The sequence below is a fragment of the Cavia porcellus genome, unplaced genomic scaffold (assembly GCF_034190915.1).
Source record: "Cavia porcellus strain 051 isolate PalLab524CR breed Dunkin Hartley unplaced genomic scaffold, mCavPor4.1 scaffold_6, whole genome shotgun sequence".
Lineage (NCBI taxonomy): Eukaryota > Metazoa > Chordata > Mammalia > Rodentia > Caviidae > Cavia > Cavia porcellus.
The window spans coordinates 34,844,418-34,863,794 of NW_026947489.1; positions in this window are offsets into that span (position 1 = coordinate 34,844,418).

Consider the following 19,377-nt stretch of genomic DNA (forward strand, 5'->3'; position numbering starts at 1 on the left):
TATCTGCTAACTTTCAGGTAAGCACATGTTAACTCTATACATAGTGATGATTATTTTATTGTTATATTCAAATTGCATTTATTATGTTTGTATATAGTAGTATCAAATAACATAAGCAATAATACTGGGTTTTATGTGTGTCTTGTTTTGTCTAGCACTGTCAGCTGCACAAATTTCATGCCTTCTTCAGGCATTCTCCATCCTCTTTTTCTGTTCTCTTTTTTATCATGGAGCTTTTAAATTTTATCTTTGAAAGCTAGACATGATGGCACATGCCTGTAATCCCAGCATTTGAAAGGGTGAGGCAGGAGGATTGCTGTAAGTTTAAGGCCAGCATGGGCTACGAAGTGAATTCGAGGCAAGCCTGAACTGCATAGCAAGACCCTGTCTCAAAAAGCGAACAAAACAAAACAAACAACAACAACAACAACAACAACAACAAAAACCCCTCACTCATTGACGTATAATAGTTGTATATTTATATGGGAAGTAGAAGTTTGTATTAAAAATGATTAAATCAAACTAATTAACATGTCATCACCTCACATATTTGTTTGTAGTAAATTATAAAAAGTCTTTGACATTCTAAAGCACTTTTTCTTTTTTTGGAATTTGTTTTGCAATTATCTCAAACTTTTTACAAAGCAGCAAAAATAAAATAAGTATACAGAATTTTCCTTTATCCACTTTTCTATATTCTACCCATATTCACCTATTACTGACATTTGCTTTGTCAGATAAGTATACAACTCCCTCTCCCCTCTCATTACATATATATGGTTGTATGTGTCCATATGTATAAATAAAATGTGTACTCATATGCATGTACACAAGAACTGATAGTTCCTTAATCTTGAAATGTTAATTTTGCAGTCCTTTACTCCCATGTGGCTGTTTCCTAAAAACAAGAAAATTGTCCTCCATACAAGTAATGTCAAGCTTACACATTTTAAAAACTTTTATCTGTATTCTTTCTTTGACACAATCATTTCCTTCATAATATTATTTTTTTTTTCTAGTACAGGCCTCAATTTAGGATTAGTTGTTAAATTTAGTTTCTTCAGGCTCCTTTAATGTGAAACATTTTGAAATTTTTCTTTATATATAGCATTGATACTTTTCAAAACAATAATTCTGTTTTAATAATAAGAAACCTTTTGGAACCTGTGTGATGTTTCCTAATGAGTACATTGGAGCTTAAGTATCCTGTGCCAAATATAAAATCAATAAAATTGCATTCTTCTCTGGGTGTCACACCTGGTAGGGCTTTATGCCTATCTCTCCGCAATGATATTTATTTTGGCATAGTATTTCCCAATCTGTCTACTGTATGGTTATTGGCTTTTCTTTCACAACTAATAAAATATCTGTAGATACAAAGCATAGTGCAAATGCACTAAAGCAAAAACTTTTCAGTGATTTGAAATTATTTTTTAATCGTGTACTGGTCACAGCCCACTAGACGAGCTCTAAATAATCATCAAAATTTCACCGAAATTTCTGTCTCTGAATGCTCCATTTCCTCTATCCTTTTTGATGTGAAATGGCTTTGGTCCCTGTGGGTACATGGTAGCATCTATGGAGACTTCTTGGCTTTACCAGGCAAGGATTAACTTTGGAAGACATTTTGAACAAGTTACAAAATTCTGAAACCATAGACACCTCCTTGTTTACTGAGGAAGGTAACTTATTAGGATGAAAAATCCGAATATACTCAAGAATGAATGCAAAATGTTGAAGCCAAAAACTCAGTTCTTAGCCTCAGAATGAAAGGTTTATGGGCCCCCCAAAAGACAACTAATCAAAAGACTCAAAACTAAACTATTGGAAGAAAGGATTCCATTTGTGTTGAGGCAAGAGGTTTAGTATTTACATATGAAAACATAGTGTCACAGTCTGGATAATGAATGTTGCCAAAGGCTCATATGTTAAAGACTTGGTCCCCAAAGATGGTCTATTGGGAGAGAACAAACCTTTAGCAAGTGGTGCCTGGCAAGAAATCTTTAAGTAATGGGGGTATACAACTTGAGAGAAACCATGGGAACCTAGCCTCTTCTTTTACTATTTTGCCTCCTGGCTAGGCATGAGTTTTGCTCTGCCATACTCTTCTTGCCATTACTATCCAGATGCCCACCAGAGGTTCATGAATTGGAATCTTTAAAATTATAAGTCAAAATAAACATTTTCCCTTTTTAAGTTAGCTGTCTCAGGTGTTTGTTATAGATAAAAGTTGATAACCTTGGGTATTTTTTATATTGATTATAATATAATTAATGTACATAGTAAGAAGTGATAAAGAGAAAAGAAATCAAGAGAAAACAGTAAATGATTTCTACTTTGCATAGTAGGCCTACGATTCATGTCAATCTTGCAGCCTAAATGTGCAGCATAGTTTAAAAGCAACAGAGCAAATTAACTTCACTGTTTGAAATGTTTACCGTGGTGGAAAATGTTTTATTTATACGTAATATTGTAAAAATTATTTTAGCAACACACTATATTATAAGTTTCTAACCCAATTATAAAATACAGGAAAATGAAAGTTAGGAAGAGTAGATCAAATTAGAAGTGTTTGAGAATGAACTCTAGATTTACTAAAAACTAAAAACAAAAATATCACAGCACCAGTGTAGCACATCAATCATTTGAGGTTATCCGCTACTCTTGAAGAGGCTATCCTGGCTGCAGAAAATACATTAGTGTCTTAAGGTCAGAATATACTAACAAAAAAAATGAGCACCCTGAAAAAGAACCAGCTGGCTTAAGGCAATCCAAAGTGCACAGATGTTAAAGGTTTGCAGTTCTACCAATACCATTACCCAATACGAGATAAGAGACAAAACACTAAAAATTACAGGACTTGATTTACCATGCTGACTTAAGATCTTGATTCTTTATGTTCCTTCATGTTTTTTAATTTCTATTTTATTATAATTTTATTTTTTACCTTCTGAATGATAGCTGCAAAAAGGAAACAATTTTTTATAGAACTTGAAAATTAAATTTTAACTTATCCTTGTTAGAAATATGCATAGAATTGTTAATGTAAGCTCTTAAGTTTTAAATGGTCTAGACAAAATAACCAACAATCTATTGTTCTTCACATTTCCTCAAATCTTAACACAGATGGTTTTGTAGCAAGTAGAGAGATGGTAGATAATAAGTCAATTTTGAACTTTCTAAAGAGGCAAACAAATGTCTAACGAAGTCGACTAAAATCAAAACCTTACATGGTTTGAATCATGGGAGTAATCAGAAAATAAAAACGTAAATGGTTTGGAAAATGTTTCATAGTTGCAAAGTATCCATGGATCTGTGGTTAAAGTCATGAAAATTAGTTCTACATTCTTTAAGACTTTAGTCATTGTTTTCTATTTAATGATATTGAGCACTTTGTGAGTATAAAAATTATTACTAAGAATTATTTGGAGATATTACATAAAAATTAAAGCACATCCTGTAAATACATTTAAAATGAAGCATTGCATATCATAGAATCAACAACATCCTACCAGACTGAAGATGTTCAAGTTGTTTATTTGATAAGGACCTTAAACCCTCATACATACCTCTGTACCATTATTGAGAACACAATTTGGTCAGGTGTATTCACCATGCTATATTAGGAGATTTCCCTATTTGTTCTCATAAGAACAAGTGAAAGCAATAATGTTAAATGTATCCTTCTGTAACTAGTTGTCTCTATTTTCAATTCTAGGATATAGTTACAGTATAAAATAAGCAGAATTACAAATTTGATAATCAATTTTTGTAAGTGCATCAAATTCATTTGTTATTTGTAATAAGAGAATGTGAAAGTAAGATTAATTTAGCTGCTGCTTGCTTTTTTCTTGTTTTAAAAACCATCAAAATAGCTCCATAGCTCCATAGAGAAAAGCTTTGAAGAATGGCTTAAACACACTCTTTTTTTCCTTTTTTCTCAGGTTGGTGTCACTTCAAAAATAAAAATAGGCACTCTTGCTGGAACATCAGGAGTAATACTGGGTATAAATAGGCTTAGAATATACTTAACTATAGTAATCCTTCCCAACACACAGAGAGATGAATTGATAACCAGATTTGGCGTTTCAAATATTTTTTACCCAAGGCAAAGGCTTTAAGGTGTTTTCTTGGAATTAGAGAGTTTAGAGATGAAAAAGGTGCCATTTATTATTTTCTCTTTCTGTCAGCTTAGGACTTCTCTTTGCAATCTTGTTTATAAAACTGGCCTTTCTGTTCTTAAATGTTTCACTTGTTGAAAAAACATTCCATCAGAGGATATTCTAACATCATAGAATGTGTATTCTCAGGGTTTTGACTGAATAGTAGTCTGATGAAACAAAGTAAGGTGATTTACTGGAGTGGAAATTTGGATTTAGAATCAGAAGTAGTAATTTCTAGTAAGGAATGTGATACATAATTTGTTTATGATTTTGAACAAATGGTAGTGTTTCTCAATTCATCACTGGCTTGTGAAATGTGAGAAATTTTAGCTAGTCTATAAATCAGAGAAGCAGGTAAATTTATCATTTATTCAAATTAACCACATCAACTGATCAGTTAACTCTAAATATCTGAATGGTTGATATAAGTCTATAAGCATCAGAAATGATATTGTTTATCTGAAAACCTATTTATTTTCTTAATATTGGTAGTACTTTGCTAGGTAGTGGCATTTTAAAAGGTCTTTATCTCAAACATGATAGTATCATACCATTTTACTGTAGTATTATCTTTAGAATGCAACTGCAGCTTAACCTTTTTCAGGCCCATAAAATCAAAGTTAATACATGATTACTTTTCACAATCCTACTTTTGTTGGAATCCAGTGATGAAAATGACTGTCCTTCTTTTAAAAATATGAGTATGCTGCCATTCCTTCAAAACCAGGATATTAAATGAAAAGCAAGTAGTCACTGGCTCTGGTTGGCATGCAGTTTGTCCCTCAAGCATTCATGTGTTGCAGGGTTGGTCCTCAGGTATGGCACTTTGGTCCTTTTAGTCTCCCAAACTCTTCTTGATAAAAGTACTCAGCCTGTGGTATTTCCTTATTGTAACAAAAACAATAATACACTGTTAATCCTTCTTTTGTTATTGTTTTTTTAACATAAAAATGGCCTGATTGGAATAATTACCCTTCACTAAAATGGGCACAATATTTTACTTTATCACCAGATTATTTCTGAGTCCAAAAAATAATCTCAGAGTATACGTATAATGAAAAATACATTGAATTTGGAGTCAGGAAGTCTAGCTTCTAGAATGTGAACTATCTCCTACTATATACAGACAATTTCAAACTTTCAATCATTCTACTCAATCTTCTGAATTTAGCAGAAGCTTTCCATGTGCAGCAGAAATAACACCTTTGATTTTGACTTTTTACTTTTTCCTAGGGACATGCCATATGATACTCTCTTGTGATGCTGGACAGTACCAGTAAACTACAGCTCCCAGCCACTCATGAAGCTCATGAGGGAAAACAACAGATTCTCCATAAGATATTATGTTACTAATATAATATTCAATATATTGTGTGTATTAAATTATTTCCAACCTTTCCATGGATTTATCAGGACTTAAACTCATTTTAAACTGAGGAGCATCAGTAAGATTTGGTAATTTCTTTAACATGCTTGAATATCAGTTTATTTTTAACAAGGTAGAACATTAATTCTTTTCTTTGAAGCTTCTGTCAGGATCAGATAAAACAATGAACATGAATCCTAAATATTTTATTATTTTCTACACTTAGAAAAATATTTCTGAACAAATTGTATTTCTATTTGATTACATATTTCTATAAGATAACACTTACAGAAAGAATTATTAAATATGGAAAGAGCAAGTGTTTCTTGAGTACTCGAATACGAGTAGCATCATGATACAAAAGCCAAGCAGTGCTTAGTATTCCAGATCTTGAATACCATTCTTTCTAACTCCTTGACCTGAAGACAGGGCCTTACCATATCATCACTGCCTTCAAGAAGGAAACTCATCTTTTCCTTATGCTATGAATTGTACAACAAAGAAAGTTACACCATAATAGAAAACTCTAGTTTCATTCTACCACTTCAATCCTACACTATTTCCTCAAATTTTATTTTTACATATGTAAGCCATTTATAACTAGATAATTTACAATTACCTATATGTACCTGTGAACAAAAGACTGTTATTTAAATTTGAATTCAGGTGGATATTTAGCTGAAATGCCACAAGAAATAAAAGGAAAATAGAGAAACCTTCATCATTATGAAGATGAGATAATTACTTTTTAAAAATCATTGCTGATCCAATCCAAGAAGGGGCCACGAGGTTTAATTGTGGGTGTGCTATTTACAGATTAATTAGGACATTTAACTTCCTTTTTTATACCACAGAATTAATCCCATAAAAATTAGTGATCTCAAAGGAGTTAGTTGTCAACTCTGACAGGATCTCTTTGCCATAATCTATTAAAATGCTGCTTTTATCTTGTCTTGCCTGTGTCATATTTTATGGATTTTTTCATAAACACTGCCTATACTTCATAAATGTCTCAATTTTCTAGTCTATTAACATTACTTCAAAAGCAATTGATAAAAGAGCAGGGCATGCATGAAATAATACACCAATAATGTGAAGTGCTGGAGGCAAGAACAGTGGGTAGGATCTGCACAGCTTGTGAGCTGAAACAATGAAAGGATGTTTTATCTACCACAATAAAGAAACAAATGATCATTTTTGATAGTAGAAAAAACACTGTTAGTAATTGGGCAGATGAAAAATGGGTTACACAGAAAATACAGCATATTTTGGAAATGATAACTGAAAATGAGAAAATAAATCTACAAGTATGTATTTACATTAGGGGGGAACTTTTCCCCTTTGAATTCTAAAGATGTGGTATACAACTTGATTTCACTTAATTCTAGAGATGACAGTCTGGTTCTATTTATAAGTGATATTTCCTTTGCATGTATATATCCTAATAAACCTATAATATATATTAACTACAATAAATACTATGTATAGTTTTTATCATTATAATCTCATTTTAGGATTTGGAAATTAATTTTTCTTTTAATGTATAGATGATAAAATTATGACATATTTTCTATATTTTAAAGATCCTAATATATGATCTAAAATTTGTACAATGAAGTGAATCTGGATTCATACCACAAATATAATTTAACAAACTGACTTTTCAAAAACATATTCAGTTATTATATATTTAATTCAATTAAATAAAAAAGGAGAATGGGAATTTAGCAAGGCACAAAAGTCCTTATTTTTACAAATTTTATTCTTTATATTTTGTGATCTAATTCAGCTAAATAGTGCCAGATACTGTTTGGGATTTCATTCTTAAAATCTCAGGCTTTATAAATGGAGTGGGCTTAGATTCCCATATATCCAAACGGACCTCCATTTGCTTGCAATTATGTATGGTGTCTTCTTTCATACTTATAAATACCAGAGTTTGGAAGACAAGATACGCAGTCCCTCATTAAAGTATATGATCAAAGAATGGTATGAGAATTGTTTTAGTAATTCATATTTTCACAAATTTCCTTAAGCCTACATAGTACTGTCTAAAATTGTGTGCTTTAGTGTTAAGTTGGAAAAAGTCCTGGATTCTTGATTTATATTCTTAACCTTTGAAATGAGACCATGTTAATATTTCCCAGGTCAAAAAATAATTTGAGCTACTGCTATATAATCATTCAGTTTTAAGACTTGGAAAGTAGATGTTTTTCTCATACTCTAGGTGAAGGTGATAAAATGTTACTGAATCTCTTAATATGCTACAAAACAGATACTGTAGTTGAGTAAAGTTCAGGACCTGGCATAATGATGGTACCATATGTGTCTGAGACCCTACAGGTCACAAGAGATCATGATCAGGGGAATTCTTGTTTCAAATGTTGCAAAGATGCGAGTCCCAACCCTTAGTACTAATCCAAGGAAACAGTCACCAGAGCTATGTGGAAAATATCCAGAGGTGAAAGATAATTCACCAGATAGTTTATTAACCTGAATTAGTTCCCACTTATCTTTCAGGCCCATTTATTTCTCCTTTGTATCTCAGAAACAGCATAAATATTCACCCAAATGCTTAAGCCAAAAAAACCTAAGAATTTTTCATGTTCCCTGTTTTGTCCATATATCCATGAATAGATAGTGCCATTTATACTCCCAGAACCCATTGCAGTCTACCTTCTGCTTTTAATCTACTCATGTAGAATTGTAGTCCAAGCTGTCTTCATTCTTTTCTATAGTTTTATAATAGTCATGTTATATGGTCTCCCACTTCTCCTCTATGTGCACTTTATTGTGCACTATGTGTGAAGAATAAAGTGCACTTTATTCTTCACATACTATTCAAAATAATACTAAGCTACATAACTCAGTAGCTTCCAATAAATTTAAAATAAAGTCTAAACGTCTTACTGTGGCCTCTGATCAGGACATGATACAACCTTTGTCTATCTTATCTCCTAACATTCTCTTCCTTTGCACTATGCTCTGGCCACATCAGAGCTGTGTTACTAACCTTCATTTAGCATACCATCCTTGTTCTCACTTGCAAACCTTCATACACATGTTCATATATGATATGCAATAGAAACAAAATTTCGGGAAGCTGTTTGTCTTTGTTCAACAAAACTGATTTATCCAAGAGTATGACATCTGCTTGTCATCTGGGAAGGCCCCCTGCCTGCATAACCCTACAGAGGGCATCAAATGATGAGACAGAAAGAGTTCTAGCTCAGGTTTCACTTCCTGTGTTTCTAAAGCCATTGATGGGACCCATTTTCATGCCTTCATCTAATTCTATTTACCTCGTAAGTCCTATTAATGTATGATTTCAGGTAGTAAGTTTCTAGCACATGGGAAGTCATCAAGAATGACAGCAGGATAACTGCATGGAGAAATGCAGTGTAATAGGTGCCAAGTTAGTCTATGAATGAGTATAATGTTAAAATGTAAGTACTTGACAGTGTCAAGAAGAGAAAGTGGTAATAGCCTGGTGATGATTTGTGCTTCTTTCATGTGCATAGGAAAGATAATTCAACTCCCATTTTGAAGGATTCACAGAAAAATGTAAATCTGAAGTAAAGTTTTGCTTCACTATGAGGAAAAAAAAAGAAAAAATTGAAAGGGTCCTGCATGTGGAATGTTTCCAAAAGAATTTGATTTGTTTGAGGTTCAAAGAAAAGCTTTGGAACACTCTATAGAGGTGTGTGGAAGGTGGAGTCAAATGAAAATGATTTGGGAATCTTGTCCTAAGATTAAAGGTCGATCACTTAGTCTTAAATATTAGCATAGAGAAAAGTGGGTAGTCAGTTCATACCTGTCTCTTTCTCATTCTTCCTTTCTTAGCTAGCTTGTAGAGATGAGATATAGTGGCATCTTAGATTAAAAAGGATGACCTAAATAATGGCAAAGCAGTTCTAGGTAGTCATTTCAACCTTGAAGCGCCCTATGTAGCAATAAACAAGAAGATTGGGGCTATGAAGAGAGGGCCATATCACGGAGCCCTTTGGAATAAACATGCAACAAGACTTTTATTCATACCTCACCTTGTCCCTGGGTTTTAGCTAGCTGCTTGTTTTCTCTCTAGTCTTTGCAAAAGCTTCACATCCTTAGACAAATCTTCCCTGACTTCCTGGCCTCACTGACTAGGTTCTTATAGTACCTTGCCTTTCAGCTTTACCCCATTGTCAGTTACAGTTTTATACATATTTGTGGGATTGTTTTATTGAATTTGTGTGCTTTACTAAACTAGGCTCCATTCAAAAGGGGCCATATCTATTTTTGTTCATTATTGTATCTCAGTCATAATATATAGCATCAGCAAGGATAAATTTAATCAATTAATGCAATTAGAGCTTCAGACATTTGATTCCGGAAAAAAAGGCCAAAGAGCTAAAGGGAACCAATGGTTGAAGTTGCAAGGAGGATTTCTTTTAAAGGTCTGCAGCTCAGTCCTTGTTATGGTTTATGTCAGATTGCCCCCCCCCAAGCCTCATGAAATCATGGGATGCAGCCAAATCTAGCATTAGTTCATTGTCTAGTTGGTGGTATGAGTGCTACACCCACCCAGGGGTGGAGCCAGCATACAGTGTAACTGGGGGAAGAAGATGTGTCTTTTTCTCTTGTCCTGTTTGTGCTTGCTGCTTAAGGCTGCCTTCCATGCCACTCTGCTGCTTGGAGCCAACTGAGTACGAACTGAAATCTCCAAAATTGTAAGAAATAAACTTTCCCTTCCCTAATTTTGGGCATCAGGTATTTTGTCTCAACAACAACAACAACAACAAAATAACTAAGACGGTCCTCACTGTCATGATCTACATAATTGTGAAGAAATAATATTAAGCATCTATTGTTTAAAAGATTATTAAAAACTACATAAAGACTGTATTAATAGAATTTTCATAAGATGAGTGAGAGATGGAATGGGAGGATGCGAAAGTGAGGCAACCTTAAAGGTAGCTTTTCCAAAAAGTTAGTTCTACTAAGCTGTTCTTCTTTAGTGTTAGAAACAATTAGGATTAATTATATCTTTTTGCGTGGAAGTGATGGTGTGAATTCAAATGACATGTAGGAAAAGGAGGTAAGCCTATTTGTTAAGTGGATAGTTCTGGTTTAGGTCCATTATAGCTGCACAATGTTATTATGAGATATGAGGACATAACTAAATTATTCATATTATAATTTTATTTGTGTTCTATTCTTTATTCCTGTAAAATGTCCCTATTTGTTACTGAAAACATCATGTTTTATAAAGATTTATGTTAATTGCACAGAAAGATGTGTTATTCAGAGTAGCAAATTCTATAGTGAATTTCAGTTTTCTAATGTGTGATCTCTATGGTATAGAATATTTCTTGCTAATGGTTCATGCCATCTATATATCTAGTGATCTTTGAACTCTGTGTTCATTATAATGGTTATAGCTGTACCCAAATGGCAGCATATTATTAAAATATGAGGTAATGATTGAAGAAACTAGATATAATTATGCTTCTGAAAGAAAACAAACCTTCTAGGAATAAGTTTTTGGAGGCAAAATAATACTTCTTAAATGTTAGGCTGAAGTAAACACATTATGACAGATGAGAAATGCCAGAGTTTAAAAGAGGGGGAGAGACTGAACACAGTGTCAAAGGGCTATTGAAAAAAATTAAAAAAATAAAAAAATAAAAAAAGCTTACTTCAGAAAAAAATATATTTTTAAAAAGTAGGAAATTTCCTTTTAACTGATTTGAATTTTTATTATCCAAATGAACAAGTGTTTCTTTTTATTTCAGGGATCTCTAAAGCCCTGATCCTACCAGCAAATAGAGTTCTAATGAAATTTCTACTATTAACTTAGCCTCGTAAGCCCATTTCTGTAAATGAAGGGTAGAAGCCTGAAAAAATAATGAACACTATCCCTGTCATCAACTGAACTGTTTCTATTATTCTAATAGTTGTGAAAATTTGGTGGGAAACAGCCATCAAATCTTTTCACCTAGAAGTACAGAAATACAAACTATCTTATAACAGAGCTCCAGACTTGGAGGGCTGATTTTAAGTCTTGCATACTGATCAAGAGCAGATCATTAATCTACTGAATATCTGTCTAGAAATAGGTATGTTCATTATCAATTAGGGTCAAATAAGTAATTTACATGTGTAGACTATTTTTAAGTGTAATAATAGTTTACCAATACTTCCAGATATCGGGAATGTGTTTACTTTGGATGCAACTGTAAAGAATGTATTTTTTTAAACATGATAACATTTTTACTAAATACTGTTTTTCAAAAATTATTTATGAAAATGTGTTTTGGGATTGCATGAATTATTTAGATATTTGTACTGATATTTTAAAATATACACTGATACTTCTATTAGGGGTAAGTTTTGAAAGCTCTCCTGAAAAAAAAATGCTCAAAACACCACTCTTTATATCTGCATTGTCATCCATGAGGTGACAAGGCTAATCTATCTGCTTTAAGCTGTAAGATACTCGAACATAATCTTTGGAAACTGAAGACTTAGGAGCACACCCTGGAAAATTGGAAACGGGGATAAGAACATTAATAGACTAAGAAAATTTTTATTTTCTACTTTCATAGTAATTTGTCTTAATAAACAAAAATTAAAATAGGAAATAAAACACAAAGATTAACAAATAAGATGCCTCCATACATAAAGACAATTTAAGGGTGGGATGCCGTAGAGTTTTATAATAATTTAGAAATCTATAGGATGAACTCTGTTCCTTTGTTATATTTTACTTGGATTGTTAGCTAATGTTATTTTCTCCTGCTTATTATTGATCATCATGTTACAGGTATGTTGTTATTTTAAATTATTATAAAATTATAAACACTTGCTTTTTTAAAGTAGCAATGGGCTGATTTACTGTAATACTCTGTTTTCACTTCTTTGAGGATTAAATTAATTTTCTCCTTATAGTTTGGAGCTAGATAGACTTACACACCTCGGATATTATTTTAGACAAATCTGACGTGTTGAGATTACATGAGAATAGGATGATTTAATTATTTATTTTACCTCCAAAACTCGATTGTAATTAGTCAGATTATATATACTTACAAAAACTCACATAAACCAAAAATTTTAAACACCCCTACCTCTCTGGCAATACAACTATGGCATACACAAAGAGCCATGCTTTAAGTGGCAGGGAGAGAGACGGAAGTGGGTAATTATTTGTAGCAATGCTTTTACTGTTGTTCAAAATGAGACAGACTAACAGTGGCAGCAGTCATTTTGCTGAATCAAAGTCCATGTTAGTCACATTATACACTGCCACAAAAGGTTGTTAAGGCTGGTATTAGCATGTACCACTGAGGACATTGGAAGGACTCGATCTGTCACACTAAATCGCCTTCTTGCCCTCAACCATTGAAGTCTCCAGCTCCTCTGACATGTTCTTTCATTAATGGCCTGGCCTTGACAACTGATCCTAATTGCCTCTGAACCACACTTCATGTATTATTGGTGTCTGCCTGCCCTGGTTCGTGTCAACAAGCCACAGCACGCACGGGATGTTGCCCAGTGCCTTTGCCGGAGTGAAGTTCACATTGTCATAGTCCTCAGAAAGACTTTGGTCTCGCTGGGGAGTAAAGTAGAAAGCTAAAGATCTCCCTGTCTCTTTCTAGTAGCACCTTAGTGTTGATTTGTGCTGTGTATGTATTAAATTTATCTAACAGCTCAGTAAAACAATTATGCAACATCCATTAAGGCACAGATAAAAATGCTGACTTCACTTTGACCTTATTGTAGTAACTGGTAAAATTTGTATTCACTGGAAAATTCTTTTCAACTTTAGTCAGTACAGCTTACATTCATTTTCAGCTTTAATTAGTACAGTTTACACTTCTTTGGTTTTTGTTATGTGTAACAATTTCAATTTGAAAAATGATAACAGTTTTTAAAAGTTTATAATGTTATGTACTTTCCAGATAGATGTTCTCTTCAGACCAGAACTCTCCAAAAGCAAATTATTGAAGATCCAAATAGAATATTTTAGTATTAACACATAAAAACAATTATATTTGTCACAGCTTTTGAGAAGCTAAAATAACTTTCATGCATTACATGTATTGAAAAGCCTTTATTTTGTTCTGACATTTCAGGAAACACAAAGGACAAAATAATTACATATATTTTAATTTATAAAGTGAGCTATTTGCTTACAGAAAAGTACTTTAAAATCCAAAACAATATTGGAAAAGCTCAAGCTATTTACCTGACGTTTTGGAAGTATCTGTGAGATTTAAAATTTACCTTATTCTATGACAATTTCTTAAATTATATATCTCTGAACAATAATATAGATTCTTTCCATCTTTCATCAATTTTATTCACTGAAGGCAGTTTTCTGGTGAGCCTTTTAAGCATGCAAGTTCTACCCATCATCATAAAAAATAAATCATAGAAGCTCTTTGGTGCTAGGTATCATTTAGCCTAATCTAGACAGTGACATTTGGGCCACTAACAGCATAATCATGGTTATTGCTACAAATTGCTCCATGTTTGAGTTTTAATGTTATAAGTAAATTATGCCACCAGATAAAATATATGTTTCTTTGGGAATTAAACATGTTTATTTCAGCAATGTGCCCACGACTATAATCATAGACTTAAGGCTTCTTTCATGTAGTAATACTGCCACCTTCTGAAGCCTAGAGGAATTGTTCTCAATGTTAGCTGTCTTCCTCTTAAAACACTTTGAATGGCAGTTTACAGTAATCCAGCAGCAAAATATTTCTGATCAAAAGCACCTAAGCCTAGTAAAATATCTTTTTTTGTAAATTACATGTTTGACTTGAGCTATTCATTTAAAATAGTTAGAAATAAATACAGGTATCCAACAATCAATAAATATATTATTCCTTTATTTGAGGGGGGGTTTAGAACTATATTGATAACATGGAATTTTCATTAAAAGCTCAGTTGAAATGAAGTTAAGTCTGGTGGGGAAGTTCCATAGCAAGAAGAGTTTCTTGGCAGAAGTGGGGCAGGGGGGACCACAGCTGGGATTGTGAGGGGATGGCAAATATTTTCCTATCATTCAATCAGACAGTATGCCCTTCAGCAGAACAACAAGCTCTCCTGATTCTTCAGAATTAGTGAGATTAGCATGAAGCACATAATGCAGGATGATGGAATTTGTCATAATTTGCATTGTCCTGGAAAAATGCAGGTTGATAGAGCGATGCATCTTGGAGCATGTCATGTCCCACGGGCAGGTCACAGAGGAAGCTTGGCAGAAGTAATTTTGTGATATGTGCATCAGTTGCAAATGCTTCATAAGCTATTTGTCAAAATAAAATAAAATAAATAGGAAGAGGTTAAGAAGATAGAGAAAGTAGGGTCATTGTGAATATATCTCAAAGAATTGAGTATGCCATCCTCTAATATCACCTTCTCAGGATTAAACAAAAAATGCATAACATAAATGAGTTCATTCTCCTTCTGGTTTTAAATTCCCAGATACTTACTAAGTCTTTCTTTTTTCCATAGTCTAATAGTAAAATTTTAGAAAACACATGTGTGTTCCTACAAATATTTATGCCTGTCTCTCACAGAAATTATAAAATACAACCATATTAGGAAAGGTTTTCTGAAAGATTGCTTCTTACTTTTCTAATTTTCCAAACTGCATATAGGAAAGAGTAATTGCTAAAAAGCTGATAAAAACAGACATGACAATGCTACTTATCTGCAGCAGCACTTCTAGCAAATGGGCTTACAGAATTCAGACAGGCAAAGAGAGCATGTTTATTTAGAATAGCATTGCACAAATGAAAGTTCCAATGTAAAGTATTGTCCAGGGCTTATTTATTAAGCACCCACAGTGATACTACTGACTTTGATGTTTAGAAATTTTGTCTACCCAAGAACATTTTAACTAGTGTTTGTAGGTTATGTTATTTATCATTTCAATGTCTGCTTCTACTGTACAAAGACATTTTGCAATGTCTCCTTTATTTGTCTTTATCATCTCAAAGAAAAGATTAATGCTGGCAGTCTAGTAACACTGATCTTTTATGACAGTTGAACATTTGTGGGTTGAGGGTCTAATAAGAAAAAAATTTAAGTAAGGAGTTTAAGGGAAATGAAAATATCACTTGTGCATATCTGGCTTATAAAAATGTTTCTTCTTACTACCATGTTAGTAAAAAATAAAGAATACTCATTTTTTCAGATGATTATAATTGTAGAATTAAGCTTTATGAAGACTAAAATTACCCTAGGGCACAACTCAACATGAATAAATCTTTCAACACTCAGTTGAAAACATGATACACATGAAACTAATAATGCCTTACAATTATAAGGAAATCAAGAACTGTGTGAAAATTTTAGGAAGTATTATTTATTGAGTTCTATAACATGAAGAAAGTGATACTACACAATGTTAGCTCAGACCACTTTAAATCATTTTTGTTTGTAAAATAGCCTCCTATAAAGCCTCATGTTTTAACACTTGTTCCTCTATTTCTTCAAAACATTGCTTTCAAACAAACTGTTTCTAATCAGTGCTAACAACTGCTTTATGATCCAATTGGCAAAAACTAGACTTTATGAACTTTATTTCACCAATATATCATCTCATAAAGATCTCTATTAAAATCTCAAAAACATTTTTAAATGAATTCTCTTTTCCAGGTTATAATATTTTGGCTCAATTTCAGCACTGTGGCTATAACAAATTTCCTGTAAAATATTTATTAATTAGGACTTGATATTGTAAGATCCATTTTTATTACCTTATGCCATATTTTAACTATTTTTTTCCATTCTCTTGTTTTTGCTTTATACTGCTGTAAAAATAAAAGAGGCACCTGTCGCTTGTCCTGTGAGATTTTGTTAGTCACTGAAATAAGCTTCTAGTACTTGCCTTGACTAAATAGAGTTCCCACTCCCACTTAATTGCAAAGCCATAGTACTCTTAGATAATTTTCAGTGGATAAAAAGAAAGATTTTAGTTGACTTCCTATGAATTATTAGTTGATCTTTAAAAAGAGAAAAATAACTTTTTAATTATTCATGTCCCCCAAATTTTAATACATGAAGAATTTAATTTTACTTAAGTCTTAAAAGCTGAGTAAACTTGATAGTATACTAGATAGATCAATTTTTTTGCTGCGTCTTCAAGCTTTACAATTCTATTACTCTACGTTGTGACCTATAATCTCATGATCCTCGTTTCACTCTTCAAGTCCTATGAGCTGTTCATTCAGTCATCTGTTCACTCAGTCAGTTTATGCTACCATGCTTTATGGTGCTTCTTCTGTGTCCTTGAAGGATGACATGCTGGAGTATATTTCCCATAAGAATAGAGGGAGACATGAGCAAAGAAGTCCCAATCAACGAATTTAAAGGATCTCATCCAGAGTTAATGGTATTACCACTCTGAGTGAGTCTCAGAAAATGAAGAGGAAGCTAAAGGAATTAGCTTATTAACATGCTCTCATCACTTCTGGACTGGATCCAGTTCTTAGTGATTGCGTGGAAATTCATTACTGCTGCATTATCAAAGGACTTGGTAATCCTCATGTTAACAGAAGAGTATCTAGTTTATGGTTTTTGCCTACCTAGTCTGTGATGCAATCCAAATCACTAATTTATCTGAGAATAAATTGTTTGGTTTTGCCCAGGATAGGTAATTTGAGGAACATACTATAATTGTTTTCCATTCTGGTTTCACTAACTTGTCTTTAATAAAGTTAAAGCCTCAAATGTATTTGGATTTTTAAAAATATTTTGTCACAGCTTAAACAGTAGCCTTTATCAGCTTTTACTTTCATTTCACCAAACTTCTTTAAAGGATTATGTAGGACAGAAAAGAAGTCTCAAAGAAAAGCAAATCAAATATAAAATATAGTTGAGTGAGCCATAGATAAGAAAAATGGGCCATACACACATCCATTATAGATATTTTAAGACCAATAGATAAACTTCCTTGGATAACATAGAATTTCAGCTAAATATCCAATGTATCAAGAAAAGATACTCCCCTGCACCTCAGCAGCCATTGGGATGGTTGGCCCTTCTTCGCCCACACCTAGAAAACTTTAGCAGCCCACGGTATCTTTGGCCACCCTTCCCCTACAGCCAGAAGACCTCAACACACAACAGACCATCAGCAACTTCTTCTACCACCTTCAGAACCTTGGTGGGCTGGTGGGAGACCTGGCAACCCTTCCCCCCAAATAGAGGACCTCAGTGGGCCAGCAACCATGTGGTGAGTTTTCTCCTTATATAGAGGGTCTCAGTAGGTCAACAGGAGCCAAAGTGAACTCTCGTCCCAGCAGTAGGACCTTGGCAAGGCAGCAAGAGTGTGGGTGAGTCCTTCTTCCATACAGAGAACTCTGAGTGGCTTGGCAAGAGTGCCAACAAAGCCTCCCCTACCTGGAGGAACCCAAAAGATCTTACAAGACCCCTCGTGACACAATAAGGTCTTGGATGAAGCACACACTATAGAAAGGTGGATCTGGCAGCCTGGAACAGCCTGGAGCCATAGTAACAGTAAGAGCTGAGGGCTGGCTTACATCAGTACTTCTCCCAAGTCAGCCTAGGAAAACTATAGGGCTCACCCAACAGACCCTGCAATAGGAATCCAGGTTACTGTCCCTCCCTTACATTGTATGACCCAGCAATTTGGCAAATGCCAGCCCCATAGTAGGACCCGAAGGCCCACACAATGGTCAGTTGAGACTAGTGGGATTGAAAAGACCAAAATATTACCCCAAGAGGTGAACATGACAAATGAAAAATCAATATGCAATCTCAAATGCCCAGTCTATCAGGAACAAGTATAGGAGACAATAAAACAGAGGACACTGGAAGTCATATACTGTAAATTTCAGAAATGAGAGTGAGTGAAATAAATAAATTCGTGAGACTAGAGAAGAAATCAGATTAGAGATAATCTCTCAGGTAAAGAAAGAGATGACAACCTTAATAAAGCAGTTGCTCAACATAGCTAGAAAAGACATGCATAAAAAGGAATAGGAGCATGAGAAAATGATGGAAACCTTGAACGAACAATATAGGAAATAAATAGAATGCAAGAAACAAATTCAAGAGATATCCAGGAAATTAAAAATTGAAAGTTAGCAAACCACGTGAATGAAACTGAATGAAGACATGATTGCAGCTAGTGATCACAAAAGGAAGGAGCTTTTTAAAAATAACAAAGGCTCATAAAATAACAGTTTAACAGCCTCAAGATGATGCAATAAAAACATAAGATTTCAATCAAGATTGATGTACCCTACAAAACTTCCTTTGAAAATTAATGTACAAATAAGGTACTTACATGAAAGGAACAACTGAAGAAATTCATGTTCACAAAACCAAACCTAGAAATAATACTGAAAGATATACTAGAGAGAGACGAAAATGACTGCAATTCCCAGAACAACAACAGAAAGAAACCACCAGGCAGAGCAAGCAATTAAGGTAGAAAACGAGAATTAACAAGAGGAAGATAACATGAAAGACATAAGCCAGTACATATCAGTTGTAACCATCTATGTTAATGGGCTCAATTCACCAATTAAAAGAAATACGTTGGTGGAATAGATAAAGAAACACAATTCAATAGTATGCTATATACAAAACAAACAAACAAAAAAACCAAAAAAACAAAAAAAACCTGACATAAAAGGAAGCTCATACACTGAAAGTCAAAGGATGGAAAACAATATTCCATGCAACAAGGACCCAGAAAAGATCAGGGGTAGCTATTCTATTTGCAGACAGTATAAATTTCAAACCAAAAGTTATCAAAAGTGATAAAGAGGGTCACTACATACTTGTTAGGGGAAAATTTCAAGAGGAAGATCTAACCAT